Raw genomic sequence first — 17,659 nt, forward strand, 5'->3', positions numbered from 1 at the left:
ATTGGATTCTGAGGACACAGTAATTGAGATAGCGTTATTGTTTTGATTTGCCTGGCATGTACTACCTCCTGCCTCCCTTCAATGTGCCAGCTACACTGGTTTGTCCAGCCTTTGGGTGGTAGTTGCTGCTCCCTTCAGTGATATCTGCAGGGTCTTGACTGAAGAAAGGACTGGCCCAACTTCTACAGGAAGCCTTCCCCAACTCCTCTTAATTCTAGTGTTATCCTTTTTAAATTGTTTCCTAGTTATCCTATATATAGCTTCTTTTGTATATATTATTTTGGATGTTGTCTTCCCCATTAGATTATATGCTCCTTGAGGGCAGAAACTGTCTTTTGTCTCTTTTTGTATCCCTGGTGCTTAGCACAGTTCCTGGCACATAATAGGTGTTTAATAATTTTGATTGATTGATTGATTGCTCTTCTCAAGACTCTTGGGCTTGGGGCAGCTAGGTGGTGCAGTAGATAGAGCCTTGGTTCTGAAGTCAAGAGGACCTGAGTTCAAATTCAGCCTCAGAACAAACACTTGACACTTACTGGCTGTGTGACCCTAGGCAAGTCACTTAACCCCAATTGCCTCAAAACAACAACAACAAAAAAATACTCTTGGGCTCAAGGTCCTGGGCTATCTCTAGCAGAGTCTGTCTGAACAGAGGTAGTGGTTAAGGTTTTGAATATCAGTGGCCCGATAACAAGAAATAGCACAACTGAACAAAGAATACTCTGTCTTTGTTAGGCAAGAATGGTTATTCAATAATACAATGGAAACATACACCTCTCTTTTGAGAACATTCTAAACTATGGTTCATTTAGCCTTAAGTGGTACACAAAAAAGTTAATAATATTTGTCTCAAATAAGTTCATGGCTTCTCAAAAGACAAAAAACAAAATGTAACAGCACAACTGAATAAATAAATATTAGGATGATTTAAGTGTTCAGTCCTTAGTGGGCCATCATACATGTGAACAAAATGAAATTTCATTCAGCCCAAACTAAAAGCACATTTCACCTTGGCAATAAGTTGTTTTCTTTATAAAGTGCAGTTGTTACAGGAATTTAATTATTATAACTATCAGATATAATTGCAAGGTGATAGGGAGATTCCAGATAAAAGTTTCCTACAGAGGTTTCTGGGATGATTTGCCATACTGACTAATGGGAAATGGATCCCACTCTATTTAAAAGTTCTTGGAATGACCCCAACCCTTGTTTTCCTACATAAAATTAATTTGCTAGTGATTCACTAATGATGAAATAATAGTTAATGAAATTGGCTATATTGCATCATTTGTTTTTTTTTTATTTAAACTGGCACCTTTAATTTATTATGACATTTGAGATTCATAAATCTTTTGATTTATCTATCCGGGCAAAACCTTGACTATTTTATGTGTACAGAATGGATTGATCTTAGATATATGTGTTTTAAAAACATATTGATTCCACAGTGTCTGGAGAGATTTCTTCCCGTCCAATATACTTTTTCCATACAATCATAGAATTTAATAAAGTCCTGGTATTTGAAGAATTATAAGACTGGGAACGAGATGGTGTAAACAAATAAATGAAAACCAGTTCCCAATACTTAAAAGGAAGTTAAAGGAAGAAAGTTGGAAGGAAGAACAACGACTGAAGGAAAGTAACAAACTGTGAAATCACCAAAGTACAAAGAGAGCAAATAAGAACTTCATTCCTTATATCTCATTTGTGGCTTCCCATATGGTGGAATGTTGTGAATCTTGATCTCATAGGTAAGTGAGTTTTTCAGAGGAGAGATTGAAAGCTGGAGAAAATAATAATAATACCTAGCATTTATATAGTGTCTTAAGGTTTGCAAAATGCTTTGCATATATTTTCTTATTTAATTCTCACACCCCTGTGAGGTAGATATTATTATCCCCACTTTACAGATAAGAAAACTGAGACTGAAAGAGGTTAAGTCACTTGCCCAGGGTTACCTAGCCACTAAATATTTGAGGTGAGATTAAAATTCCTGTCACCCTGACCCCAGGTCTAAAACCCTGTCCACTATGCCACATAGCTGTCTCTTATACTGATATGACTTGAAATAGTATTCATCTAAAGGTAAGATTGCTTTCTTTGTCAGGAGAACTGCTAGGTCTAGATAAATTGAGAAATGGGAAGGAGTAAAAGGAATGTGTATTGCTGGAGTCTCCCATACCTCAGGTTTTGTGGAACTCCACGGGAAAAAAGTCTAAGAACCCCTTTTATTCAAAGACCAGGATAGGAAGAGGAGCTTCTGGGCAGATCTTTGGACAGAGCCTGATTATACAACATTAGAGATTGGGGTGAAGGTCAACCTTAAAAGTAGTTGGGACTGGGGGCATGAGTTTATAGAAGAGCCAACAGAGTAGAGCATAGGGCGTGGCTGAGGTGGTTATTGTTAATAGAAGCATCAGGAGAAGTAACCTTCGATGACATGGATTCCATACTTTTTTTTTCACCAAACTATGGCATAGTTCTTCATTTACCCTCATTTTGCCCATGGGTCTTTTAAGTGTCCACTGGTCATATTAGATTTGGATGGATCTGGGGGTCTTTTCAGTTCACTAAAGCTCTACTCCAAAGTTTCATTATAGTGTAACTTCCAGCTCCAGGTTCTTAAAAGTCTATGCCAGAGGCATAAGCTCTGGCAAATACTTCCAAGCCATAAAGGCTTAGAGTGTGGGTGTAGGTGTGAATTGTGTGTCTATTGTATAAGAATCAATCTAACTGTGTCCAAGAGATTGATCACCTGGCTAATTGCAGGGTGACAAATATTTCAGGCCTAGCTATGCTTGAAGACCATCTACTAAATTATAGAGAGGTTGTCATCTGTTAGTGGAAAAGATACAGAAATTGACAAAATTATAAATATTTGAAGTCTTCTAAATGTCTATTGACTGTGTTAGTCTTACCTTATAGGGACTGGATGTTCTCTAAGGTACTTTCTGTCCCTTAGACTCTATGATATATAGTTAGCTACATGCAACAACCAAATGTGCCTAGACATTTTTTATGAATTCTTACTTCAACCAAAGAATTCAATCTGGTCAACCCAATTTCAGAGTGTGACACTTTTAGGCTCATAGAAATGCCAATATTATGTCTTGCAAAATTGTCTGTTTTCTGTGGCACTCTCCTAGTTACCCTATTGTCATCCATTTCATTCCTCTGTTTCCCTCTGTTCAACACTAAATTCCCCAACTCCAGGCTTGTAACACAGTCTTGTGAATCTCTGATAAGTTATTAAATAATAATTTAGGTAATAATAATAACCAGCATTTATATATTGCTTTAGGGCAGCTATGTAGTGTAGTAAATGGAGTGCTGTGTCTGAAGTCGGGAAGACTCATCTTCCTGAGTTCAGATCTGGCCTCAGACGCTTCCTAGCTATGTGACTTTGGGCAAGTCACTTAATCCTATTTCCTTCAGTTTCCTCATCTGTAAAATGAGCTAGAGAAGGAAATGGCACACTACTGCAGTATCTTTGCCAAGAAAACCCCAAATGGTGTCACAAAGGGTTGGACACGACTGAAAAATGACTGAACAACAAATATACTGCTTTAAGCTTTGCAAAAGCACTTTATATACACCACCAAGTTTAATCCCAAATTGAGTTTGATTTGAAAACTATATTATTATTTTCCCTATTTTAGAGATGAGGAAACTGAGGCCGAGGGATTGAATGACTTGCCCAGTGATCTACAGCTAGGAAGTGTCTGAGGCAGGATTTGAATTTAGATCTTGACTCTAAGGCTAACACTCCATCCACTGGGCCATGTAGCTCCCCAAAGATTCAACCCTTTCTCAAAGGGTTTGCATTTTTTCCTAAAAGTTAATGAAATTTCATTTTAAAATTAATTTTTGATCAGCAAAAATCTGCCTCTTCTCTTGCCCACCATCCCGCCCCCACAGTCGAGAAGGAAAGAAAAACAAAACTCCTGTTTCAAACATGTGTAGTCAATCAAAACATATTTCCACATCAATCACGTCTTATTCTGCACTCTTGAGTCACCTCTCAATCGGAAAGAGATTGATGAGTGCTTTTTAAGTATAATTTTTAGGAAAAATTTTATAGCATAAGTATTAATCATGTTTTATATTTTTAATAGATTTCATTTGTAAATCCATCTGCTAGAGTGTTTTGTGGTTCCCTCCCCTTTAGCAATTTATTTATGGCTTAATGATTTTTTTTCCTAAGATTGAGTTAAGATGCTTATTTTTTGTTAGTTTGAATGTTTTATATTTTTGTAGACACTTGAACTACTTCCTTAGAATTCTCACTTTTGCACATATGTAAGGTAAGAAAGAATAAAGTAGTTTCAGATCATTTTCTTTTCCAATTGCTGGGAACTCACTTTCATTTTATTATTGTTAAAATTTGGTTTTCCTCTCTTTTTCTTTATCTGGGTACCTAATAGTTTATTTATTTTTTATTAGTTTTTTAAAATATCTTAGTTTTGCTCATCAGTCTTATAGTCTATATTTTCAAGTTTATTTCTACTCTAGTTCTAGAGACTTCTGTACTTGTTTTAAGATTGCTAATTTTTTATTTCTATCTTTTTAATTGCATCCTCTAACAGTTATTATTTTTTCTACTTTGTTCTTTGACTCATTCATGATGCCATTATTTTGTTTCCCTTTAGGTCTATATCTTTTGCAAATAGTTCACCTATTAATTGTATTTTTTGCATAATAATCTACAAATAATACATTTATTATTTCTACCTTTTAAAATTTTTCATGATTTTTTATGTCTTATAAGATGATTTTTAAAGGTACCATAGTGTGTTGAGAAATATGAATCTTCTTTCATTTTCCCACTCAAAAGTCTCTAATCAGTTAAATCTATTTTCTGACATTCTCTTTAGCTCTATACTTTTTTTCCTCATCTTTCTCTTAGATCTCTCCAGCCCTAAGAAGGGAATGTTAACATCTTCTTTTATTAATGTGCTACTATTAATGTCGTTTTTATAATTCACCCAGTTTTTCTTTTCAGTATGATATTATGTTTTTCTTTTCAGTATGATATTATATGATTTAGTGGGTGTATATTTATTATTATCTTCTCCTTGCCTCTGTTGTCTTTATTTGTGGCATAGGGGTGAAACCTTACTTTTATATATGTACCACTATTCTTTTAAGCTTTTCTTTGTGCAATGGCTATCTACTTTGTTTCCAATTCTATGTTGTTTAGTGGTAGGTTCTTTCACTTTGTCTCTTCTAATAATTGTTGTTTTTTCCATTTGAGTGTGTTTTTCTATTTCATTTGGGGTGATGGAGAGGACAGGATTCCAAGGTACAGTCAGTTCTGTTATAACATGTGTTTCAAAAATGTGAATTAATTGCAACATGATTAATATATTAGGGAACAATTTGATCATATTTCAAGTTTACTTCTGCTCAATTTCTTTCTCAAAAAACAAAAGCATTCAGAAAACTGCACCACTCCAAAATAACTCACAAACTGCAACCTTTCAGACACCCATTTCCACAAGCAATCTTCAGATCTTTGTCAAGATAAAATGTTATATGTATTGTATGTCTTCTGGTACAGTAGGATCTGTGAGCAGAGATGGACTGGTACCTCCAACCCTTTCCTCCATTTCATCGTCTCAAAGCCCTGAGTTGCAGCAGGCTGCCCAACTTGCTTAAGATGCCAGGGGCACATGCCTGGCAGCACTGGAGGTCACTATTTATTGTGGTAGTAGTATTGTGGTATTGTGGTATTTATGTATTTCTTAACCATTTAGCATGTATAAAACTGTTACTGATCTAACCAGGTTCTAATCTTTTTTTATGTGTCACTGACAAAGTTTTTGAGTGTTGTACCACTAACCTATATTTGTTGTGCAGTTCTCTGTAGTAGGTATTTTGGGGGGAATGAATATGTCTCTTAGAGCAGAACTGCCTGCATTTTTTTAGACTGCAAATAGAGTTCAGCAAGAAGACATCATAAGAAAAAAATTGATTAGAATACAGTTAGTAGAAAAATGAGATATTGAAGATATTTTTTAAGTGATAAGAGAAATCATGATTTATTTTCTACTCACAGAATTGCCTTCAAATTGAATGCTTTCAGTGGAAGGTCACAGTCTTCAAATCTTATGAATGTTTTAAAATAAAAATATTGAACCGCTTTCTTGTTTACCAAAAGTAAAAATGAAAAACGTAGCTGATAATACTCTCTTATTTGTAGCCTCAAGTTCACGGATGTTCCTTTTTTTGATAGCTAGTGACATACCAAGAATTTTCAATAAACATTTAACAACCATAAAACTTTGGCTGAAAGTAGTCAGGGTTAAGAGATTACAAACAAAGAGCTGTCACCATGGTTCACATTTTGTCTGGGGGACACCAAGGACCAGCATGTTCCTTCTAGTCAGCAGGAAACCAACACTATTCATTTATGACTCTACAAGATAAACACTTAGATTAATTTTGCATCATGGGATTTTCTACAAGGGATTTTGTGAAAAAATGAAAAGATTGTAGGATGGAGGCTTCAGAACTGTCAGCCAATTCCAATTTTTAGCCAATGAAAAAATAATCCCTTTTTCAAGATTCCAAAGTATCAGATGCAGTGACAATAGCTTTTTGAGGAATTATTTACTTAGGAGGACCCAGAAAGATGGAAGGATATAAAGACTCTTTGTTCAGGAAAAAGTTTTAGACTAATGGGGAACGTATGTTTCCAATGCACCACCAAAGAAGTCATGATGAACATGCTAAACAGATTAGCATCAATCAAAGGAAAGTCTAAAACACAAATATCCATACCACACCTATGGGCTCTGCACTATTTGACCTCTCTCTTAGCATTACGCTGATGAAACAGCTTAGGGTAGAAGATGTTATTAATAAAGAGTGTTGATATCATTGCAATAATTTGTAATGAAGATCAATTAATACCATTGCCAGGCTCCAGGTGGCCCTGACCTAGGGGTGGGAGCAGGAATATAAAAAGCTCAAGAAGACTTTGGGACCAGCACACTATGGAGTTGGCAGCAGTTCAAAATGCACTCTCAGCATACAGAGGCTCCTTCTCTTCTGTGCCCGTCTAGCCTTGCCAACACAATCCTTCTTAGCCATGTTTGTTAACCACTATGTTCCATTTGCTATAACCTGGCCTCCCCACACCCTCTGACTTTAGATTTCTGACTGCCAATCTGTGGTTTGGAAATTAGTGCTGTTATATACCACTATTATGGTATGATAAGGAGTAACAGCTAGAATTCTAGACAGTGAGAGGTTAGAGTATACGTATCATGTAACTGGACCTAGGTTAAAAAAAACAACTTCATTCGAATTTTTTCCAGTTCAAGGAAAAAAAAACGTTGGTAGGATTGCTATGGGCCTATTTTTTAAAGTGTCTTTCATCATAATAAATGAATTCTAGGAACTCAATTAATATTCAATATTTTATCCAAGGTTGAAAGAAGGTTGCTGAACCATTCCTATATATTTTTATTTCTTACTGATTTATAGGCATTGTCCAACAAAACATTCAACTTGGCAAGAAGAAAAGCCAACCAAGTAGTGTAATTCCCAAAAGGAAAGATAATTCTGTTATGAAGTATTTCCAGCCACAATCTTGGAAATCTAACAATAGACTATATTGTTAATGGCTTGCTTAAGGGTTCTTTTATTGACTGATTCATTCTTTCAACTAATAGCTTGAGTCACCCAACATTCTACATGTGGAGAATCAGTGACTGCTTAAGGCAAAATCATGGTCCATTCAGCAGAAGGGAAGGATAGCACTCACTAGATAAATTAGCAACTAATTTATAACAGGAATACCTTCAAAAGGTTTTCTGAGCTGTTTCTTACCCTCCCCCCACCCCATCCTTGTCCAATCATCTTTTTATGCTTCATCATAAAACACTGGCTACTGGAATGCCTGTCTGCTTCTAATGAAATGTCCCATCTCCTATATTCTCCAATGTAAGGGTGCTTAACCTGGGATCTGCTGTTAAATATATATATATACACATATACATATGGTTATATAGTTATATAGAGAGGTATATACACATACATATATCGTATATATGTATATATATGCACATACATATGTTGATGTGGTGGGGCCTTGAATGTATGTATATGTATATGTTTAAGTATAGATATAGATGTAGATTTGAATGTAGTAAGGCCTTAGAGCACTCTCAGATCACCTAACACAGAGGGACCCTTATCACATGGGTAGGTATAGCCTCCTTCGATTGGTTGCATAGCTATAGCAAGCTGTGTTTGTAAAAACTGCCAGATTTGGACACTCTGTGTCTTCCTACGCACTCTTTCCTGCTATGTCCAGAGAGGGAAAATTAACATTTACCCACAGCATAGGTATCATAAACCAAAGCATTGAGAGAGGAAGGATTTCCTTTCTCTGATCTCCCTTTTATCGATTGACTCTGAGAAATGGGTCTAGACTTTCTATTTCTGTTCTGTATTGTTTTCTTCAGTTTCAGGTACTGGTAGCAATTCCCACTGGACCAGGGAGTTTGACTTGTGATGAACTTGGAGCCAGGATTCCAAGAGAGATATTTCAGTCAGTAAGCCTGACAGGGAAGGACAAATAACAGAAAATAAACAGAGGCCCAGGCCCATTTCTTAGAACCAAGCAATAAAAAGGAGAGCAGGGGAAAGAAGTTCTTTCCCTCTCATTATTTTCATTCTGTTCCAAAGGTGGTACTCCCACTCATGTGGTACCCCTTTGGAACACAAAGAAACTAGATGCCTCCATGTTCTGTGATCTGAGCATGCTTTGAAGTCCCACAACTCTATAATGCTGATAGTTGTTTTTCAACATAATTGGTTTTATTTTATTTTGTCTTTTTAAAAATATTATTCTGACAGATATCCATTTGCCCAAAGGGAAATAAAAAAGGTTTAGAATCATAATGGCTGCCTTAATGGTTCATGAAGATTCTTCCCCATGAGTCTATTTTATCTTTTTTCTTTTGTTTCTGCCCACTCTAGAACCAGGCTAGTTGATGTATCTTGGCCTCTTTCTACTTGTTTCAGTAGCACACCAACAGAAGGTTGATGAGAAAGGTCCTTATCAACCAGTCAACAGTTACAGGTCACTTTTAGGGAGGAGGAGGACCTGAAAAAGAAATGAGAGAAGGTGTGGCTTGGAAGAATATTCCCATTGTTGTTGGTCAGTCAGTTCAGTCACATTTGACTCTTTGTGACCCCATAGACTATAGCGCACCAGACTTCTATCCTCCTTCTCTTAAAGTGTGTTCAAGTTTGCATATACTGTTTCTATGATACTATCTATCCATCTCACCCTCTGCCATCCACTTCTCCTTTTGCCTCCAATCTTTCTCAACATCAGGTCTTTCCCAATGAGTCAGTCCCCTTTTCTCATCATGTGGCCAAAGTATTTAAGGTTTGGCTCTAGTATTTAACCCTCCAGGGAATGGCCTCAATTAATTTCTTCAAAATTGACTGATTTGACCTCCTTGATGTCCAAGAGCCTCTCAAAAGTCTTCTCTAGTGTCACAATTTGAAAGCATTGATTCTACGCTCTCAGCTCTCCTTAAAGTCCAACTCTCAGTCATACATTGCTTCTGAAAAAAAACAAACCATAGTTTTGACTTTATGGACCTTTGTTGACAAGGCAATATTTCTGCTTTTTGGTATACTGTCCAGATTTGCCATAGCTTTCTTTTCAAAGATCAAGGTGCAGTCACTATCTGTAGTGATCTTTGAGTCCAAGAATATAAAATCTGATGTTGCTTCCATTTTTTTCTCCCTCTATTTGCCAGGAAGTGATGAGACCAGTTGACAAGATCTTAGTTACTCTAAATTCACTATAAATAGGTATTTGCGTATAGTCTCTGAACTCTGACAAAAGAATAAATGACTTTTTTAAGTGCTTCTGCCTTGTTTCCATATCCTGTCACTCTGATCTACCGTATAATAGGTAGCAACAACCCCTTCCCAAACTACTTTACCTCTATTGTCTGGGGCTTAGAGTTGTTAAGTTTAGTAAGAAAGCTAATACTTCCTCCTTGATGGCTGCCACCCTCTTGTAGACTGAGCCACTCTTTCCTAACTCTTCTCTTCAGGTATTCCCTTGGACATGACCTCGTCTTAGTCAGCACCTTCACTCTATCCCTCAGAAGAGGTGTTTCCTTGAACCTGCCCAGGAAATGGAACAACAGAGAAAGGAGTTACCCAAGATCAACTTTCTCAATGGGACTAAAAGAGAAAGTTTCTCTCTGTCACACTTCCTTTCTACATAACTCCATTGATTTAGTATTAAGCACTAGATTCATTTGAACTTCTTTACTTTGGGGGAGCTTAATAATATGCTTTCAACAGAGATCTCTTTAGTTCCTTTCAAGCCCCCACCCAATGAAACTGGTTATTTAGAATGGGGCCATTCTCTCTTCCCTATCCTGACCCCTGTTTCCCAAAGAGACATAGTTCTTTTGCGTTTTTTGTTATTTTTTCCCCAAGGACACATATACACACATATACAATGTAAACAATCTTAGAAAAACTAGCTTATTTTGAAAACGCATGCCAAAAACAGAAAATTAACAGATAATTAGTAGAAACCATATTTGGGGAAGAAATGCAGATATTCTTCCTTGAGAGAACATGAAAGACAGAAAGCTAGAAGGGTATTACCATCTCTGTCAGTAATGCAAATGGTTTATCTTCTTGCATCATCTCTATTCAGCTCAGTTCTACAGTCTCTGTTGTTCTGGTAGCCGTGTTCTCTCACTAGCTATAGGCAGCTAGGAGGAGCAGTAATAGAGTGCTGGACCTGGAGTTAGGAAGACTCATCTTCGAGAATTCAAATCCGGCCTCAGATACATACTAACTGTGTGACCCTGGGCAAGTCACTTAACTCTGTTTGCCTCAGTTTATTCACCTGTAAAATGAACTGGAAAAGAAAAATGGCAAACCACTCCAGTATCTTTGCCAAGAAAACCCCAAATGGGGTCACAAAGAATCAGGCATGACTGAAAATGACTGAATATAATGACAACAAATGTCCTCTCACGCTGTGCATTCCCTGGTTGGTGGCTTAAGCACATGGCAGCCCCCTGACTGCTCACAACATTGTGGCTAAGATCACTTTCCTCTGCATTGGCAATTTTCCCTAGGGCCTCACACAACCATCCCACAGTGTGCCTACACTTTTACTCTGACATCATTGCCTTGCTTGAAATGTCATCTTCTCTTCCATTCTACCTTAGGAAGAATAAGAGTTAAGCTTTCAGTCATTAGCTTTCTAGTTTTCTAGGTCTAATGTAGAGAAAATAGTTTACTCCATCATGGCACAGGTTTATTTTTTGGGGACAGAAAAGCAATGAGAACCAAGATTACTAAGGGTCAATAAACTCTCTCTTACGCCTCCTTTTCCACCCATATACAAAGTCTTCACAACCCTAGGCCATTATAGTACAATGAGGGTGGGAGGAGTAAGACTACTAGAGTTAGGAAAACTCCTAGGATGTACCACTACTTCCTTTTTTAAGATTTGACCTGTAATTGTAATTCCTTTCCTTTGATTTCATTTCTGAAAATAACAACACTCTGGCTTGGTTATATGTAGGGGGGAAATAGCATATGAGACTTACTGAGTTTATAAATAACATAAAATTACAGGGTTCCCTCCATGATTTGGTTCTGTTAGTGGATAGAGGAAAGAGGTTATAGCGCTTAGAGCTTGTCTCAGGTGTAAAAAATGACTGATTATGAGTATCAGTGATGAAGATCAAGACCTAAACCATGTTGGGGGTATTTGTAGGACACTGCCTAATTTAGAAACACATGGGTCCCAGTTGAAGGTTGTTTTCCCATCACCTCTTTGGTCCCAACCCATGGTGTCAAGGAAAGCCCTAAGTCACCATCCAAAGATTATGAGGATTATATATTGGTTTCTGACATTTTAGTTGGACTAATGTGTCCCAATAATGGATCTTCATTAGTGGTGATCAGCACTGGAGGGAGATAAAAGAAGAGGTACATGCAGTATTTCTGTGATCTCTGCCATTGGCTAGCATAGCCATCAATCACCCTCCAAAAACTGCTGATAACTGGATGATTAACAGATCAGGCAGCTAGTAACATTGATGGAAAAAAGAAAACATGGTCCTAAATTCATGGTTCCATAGAATTAAAAAAAATAAAATTAAGGGGTGAGAATGAGGAATGCACTAGGATAACAGAGAGTTCATCCCATTCATATTTATAGTTATGATTACTAGATATTTCCCTCCATTCTTTTCCCCCCTATTTATCCTTATTGCTGACACCACCACCCCCATTTTTTTTTCTCCACAGTAACAGGTTTTTTTTGCTCCTCTTCATGTGAAATAATTTACCTCATTCTGCCTCTCCCTTCCCTCTTATCCCAATGCATTCCTGTTTCTCACCTCTTAATTTTTTTTAAATTATCCAAACTTAGTCAATTCATACTCATGGTCTTTGTCTATTCATCCTCCTTCTAACTGCCCTAATAGTTATGAACTTTTTAAGAGTTAGAAGTATCATCTTCCCATGTCGGAATGTAAACATTTTAATCTTATCTAATCCTTTGGTTTTTTTTTTCTTTCCTGCTTACCTTATCCCTTTCCCCCCACTTTCCTGTAGAGTAAGATAGATTTCCATACCCAATTGAGTGTGTATGTTATTTTCTCCTTAAGCCAAATCCAATGAGAATAAGATTCATTCATTTTCTCTCACTTCCCTCTCTTCCCCTCCATTGTAAAAGCTTTTTCTTCCCTCTTTTATGTGAGATAATTTACCCCATTCTACTTCTATCTTTCTCCTCCCAGTATAATCCTTTCTCAGCCCTTAATTTTATTTTTTAGATATCATTCCTTTCATATTCAACTCTCCCTGTGCCCTCTGTCTATATATGTATTCCCTCCAACTATCCCAATACTGAGAAAGGTCTCATGAGTTACAAATATCATATATCTGTGTAGGAATGTAAACAGTTCAACTTTAATAAGCCCCTTATGATTTCTCTTTCCTGTTTACCTTATCATGCTTCTCTTGAGTCTTGTATTTGAAAGTCAAATTTTCTATTCAGCTCTGGTCTTTTCATCAAGAATGTTTGAAAGTCTCTGTTTCATTGAATGTTAATTTTTCCCCTAAAGGATTACACTCAGTTTTGCTGGGTAGGTGAATTCTTGGTTTTAATCCTAGCTCCTTTACCTCCAGAATATCATATTCCAAGCCCTCAAAGTCCCTTAATGTAGAAGATGCTGAATCTTGTGTTATCCTGATTTTGTTTCCACAATACTTAAATTGTTTCTTTCTGGCTGCTTGCAATATTTTCTCCTGGACCTGGGAACTCTGGAATTTGGTTATAATATTCCTAGGAGTTTTCCTTTGGAGATCTCTTTCCATAAGGGATCAGCATATTCTATCAATTTCTATTTTACCCTCTTAATGTAGAATATCAGGGTACTTTTCCTTGATAATTTCTTGAAGATGATGTCTAAGCTCTTTTTTTTTAATCATGACTTTCAGGTAGTCCAATAATTTTTAAATTATCTCTCCTGGATCTATTTTCCAGGTCAGTTGTTTTCCCAGTGAGGTATTTCACATTGTCTTCTATTTTTTTTTCATTCTTTTGGTTTTACAATTTCTTGATTTCTCATAAAGTCATTAGCTTCCATTTGCATTTTCTTCAGAGAGCTTTTGGACCTCTTTTTCCATTCAGCCAATTTTACTTTTTAGGGCATTCTTCTCCTCTTTGGCTTTTTGGACATTTTTACCTTGGATTAGGCTATTTTTTAAGGTGTTCTTTTTCTTTAGTGTTTTTTGGGGTCTCTTTTAGCAAGCTGTTGACTCATTTTTCATGAATTTCTTGCATCACTCTCATTTCTCTTCCCAATTTTTCCTCTACTTCTCTTACTTTCTTTTCAAAATCCTTTGAACTCTTCCATGGCCTGAGACTAATTCATATTTTTTTGGAGGCTTTGGATGTAGGACCTTTGCCTTTGTTATCTTCCTCTGGTTGTATGTTTTGATCTTCTTTGTCACCAAAGTAAGATTCTATAGTCTGGGTTTTTTCCTCTGTTTGCTCATCTTCCCAACTAGTTTCTTGACTTTTTAACTCTTTGTTAAGATAAGGCTCTGCTTCCAGTGTGGAGGGTGTACTGTTCAAAACTTCAGGGGTTTTGTGTGTCTGTTTTCAGAGATACTTCTGCGGACCTGTACATTTTCAGTTCTTCCAAGGTGTTTCCTTCTTTCTTGGATCAAAGGAGAGGTATTTCCTTCTTTCTTGGCCTGTACTGTGGTCTATAAGTAACCACAAGCACTCTTTTCTGCCTTGGAACTGTGAGGAGGATTCCCTCTCCACCACCACCACCAGCTCCACCACACCAGCACTCCTTCTTGCCCCAGGACTGCCACCCAGTACTGCTAACCAGAACCAAGCACGGGCAAAGCAAGAGAATCCTGCCTCAGTGCCAGCAAAGAGATCCCTGCAATACCCCTCTGATCAGTTGCTTGTGCACCAGGGCTGGGGCCAGACCGCGCTCCTCTCTCACCCAAATCTGATAGACCTTTCCTACCTACCCTCTAAGTTGTCTTTAGTGTTTGTGGGTTATGAAATCTGGAAACCACCACAGCTGCTTGTAATTCAGTCCCCAGAGGCTCGCTGTGGATTTGCTGGGGCCCTGTCTTTGCCTGTGGCAACCCAAGCTGAATGGTGCTCCTCTCCCAGCCTAGTGCAACAGACCTTTCCTGTCCACCATCCAGGTTGTCTTGGGCTGGAAATTTGTTTCATTCTCTCTTTTTTGTGGGTTCTTCTGCTCTAGAATTTGTTTAGAGTAATCTTTACAGGTATTTGGAGGGGTTTGGGGGAGAGCTCAAGCAGTCACTCTTTTACTCAGTCATCTTAGCTCTTCCCCGATGGATAGCATTTTTTATCATAAATCCTTCAGAGTTTACTTAGATCATTGTATTGTTGAGAATAGCTAAGTCATTCACAGTTGATCATCTTATAATGTTGGTGTTACTATGAACAATATTCTCCTAGTCCTACTCATTTCACCTTGCCTCAGTTCATGTAAGTCTTTCCAGGTTTTTCTGAGAGCATCCAGTTCATCATTTCCTTTAGTAAAATAGTATTCTATCACAATCATATGCCACAAACTTGTTCAGCCATTCCCCAATTGATGAGCATCCTTTCATTTTCCAATTCTTTGCAAACAGAAAAGAGTTGCTATAAATATTTGGGCATAATTCCAAATTGCTCTACATAATTTCTTATTTGCAGAACAAATCTATATTTCTAAGATTTCCCATTCTGTGCTAATGGATGCTTTATTAATTAGAGAAACTTTCATAGAAAGATACTTAAGGAAAGCCAATGGTAGGGGCAACATCTAAATCTCACCATATGCAATCTAAGGATGACCTTACCAGCAGTTACAATGTGTTTCTATTTTTTTGGTAACCAACAAACAAAAAGCATGATGGGATCTGATTTTCTTTACATCTTTCTGTGAATTGTGTAAGATGAAAGAGGTAGACTATTGATGAATATCACTTTTGAAAGTCTGCTAGTTGTCTACTGATATCTTTATTGAAGATGCCTCCATTTTTGTATGATGACTATTTGATGATGAATTTGTTGGCCATGGCAACCTACGACACAAAGAAAAATACAAAATTATGTTTGACCCTACATGCTCCCCTTCCACTTCTATAGTGATTGTGGCAAAGTGGTAGTAAATGTGACAAACAGGTCCTCTAATATGTTTTGTGTAAGTGGGATAGGAGGGACATACAATGGCACATGTTGATATTTTATTTGCCTTTTGGGCCAGGGAATATTTAATATGATCTGGGATTTTTCCATTTTTTTTAAATGTTCCTTTAGATATCTTACATAAAGATACCATGGTGATTGTACAATTGTGTCTCCTCCAGTATAGAGCTCCTCTTGCTCCAGTCTGGACTGCTTTTCTCATTCTTGTTCTTGTTAGTACCATTTCTAGCTCCTTGATAAACTTACCTGAGACTATAATGTTAGCAAAGGACCAAGTATAGTGGTTTTTTTCATTTATAATGGAGAAAAATATTTGTTAGAGTCATCTTTTCAAATACTTTCCATTTTTCTTCTATTTGTTATCTCTTTCAATTTTGTCTTTAAATGTTTTTTTGGGATGATTTTGCTTAATTCTTACCAAATTTTCTTTAAGCTGGTTTTAACATACTTTCCCATAATATTTTTTCATCCTCATCTTTCCCTACCTTTTCATTTGAAGTCAACAAGTATCAGAGAGTACATTGATTTAATTTGGAACATCTTACAGAATTCTTCATAGAATTTTTCTATCTCTTCATCCTCAGGAACTGATATTGGTTCATAAGCTACAGTTATTTTCATGGTTGTCTTTTTGCAATTACTTATCACCAGTTATGCAGTATAAGATGACCAGATATCTCATAAAATGTTCCTTGTTGCCTCTTGTCATACAATAAAAACAAATTCTCCAACTTCTTCTTTTTCTCCTCCTACTCTTCCTCCTCCTTTAGGAGTACCTGAGATTCTTCCTTCCATTTCACTTCAACTTTCTTCTTTCTTTTAATTTACTTGATAGCAAAGATGTCAAGAGTGACATGATTTAGCTCATCCAGTATTCTTTAGTTATTGGGAAAAGAGCTTACATTTAGAGCACCAATAGTCAAATTAAAATTGCACATGATTTTTGGACCTGTTTGTCCTCTTTACTACCACTTTGTCACAATCACTATAGAAGTGGAAGGGGAGCATGTAGGGTCGAACATAATTTTGTATTTTTCTTTGTGTCATGGGTTGCCATGGCCAACAAATTCATCACCAAATAGTCAGCCTAGTGGTGATGAGCCTTTCCATACTTAGCTGGGCTGGTCTTTGGAAAATAGACTCAGTCTGTTCTCAGGGCCTTCCTTGAAGACTTTCCAGTGTAGTAGAATCTGCCAGAGTTTATACTAAGCTGGCATACATAGCCTTTGAGAACCCAAAGTAACTTCTGTACCACAATGAGACATCAAGTATGATTTTGTGGAGAACTTTTAAACTATCCAGAGCCAAAATTTATGCTAATTATTTTATAGAAGTGTTAGCTAGCGAAATAGCTAGATATGAAACTCTTCCAAAGAGGTTTTTATGGAATGGAAATCTACTTTTTTAAATAATAAAGCCTAAAATTGTAGTCCTTCACAGGTACTTACATTAAGGATTTTGTTGGAGTGAGAATGTATTGAATTCAGTTTGCAGAGTAATAGCTCACCCTAGTTCCTAAAAGCCTCTTTCCACTTATGAGTGTGAAGCCTGTTAATTATAGCTAGCTCAACAGCCACCATGGGCTTCTTACTCTAACTTCTAGACTCTTCTTAGGAAAGAGATAAAGAAAGAGAAAATTTATAGACCTCAGTGATCCAAGAAGAATGCCTATTTCCCCCTCCTTATGCTTTAACACCTCTTCTGGGTCAGTCAGATACCATATTCAAAAGAATCCATCAAAGGTCACAACTCTCAATCTCTCCCAGTCCCAACAGCCCTCAAATATCACCAGCCCTTCTAGAGGAGTCCACACCATATTTTGAGTCAATAATTTTACTTGCCTGTGTTTTTCCTCTAGCTTCTAGAAGTCTCAGAGTAAACCTGCACTTT

General features: G+C 37.0%; 1 protein-coding gene across 2 annotated transcripts in view; it reads left to right on the forward strand.

Moving 5' to 3' along the window:
- Nucleotides 1–17,659, forward strand: part of LOC114052418 (zinc finger protein 474-like) — a 71,514-nt gene that overhangs the window by 16,038 nt on the left and 37,817 nt on the right. The gene's annotated exons all lie outside the window — the stretch shown is intronic.

Source organism: Vombatus ursinus, unplaced genomic scaffold (assembly GCF_900497805.2).
Source record: "Vombatus ursinus unplaced genomic scaffold, bare-nosed wombat genome assembly UNPS02014807.1, whole genome shotgun sequence".
Taxonomy (NCBI): domain Eukaryota; kingdom Metazoa; phylum Chordata; class Mammalia; order Diprotodontia; family Vombatidae; genus Vombatus; species Vombatus ursinus.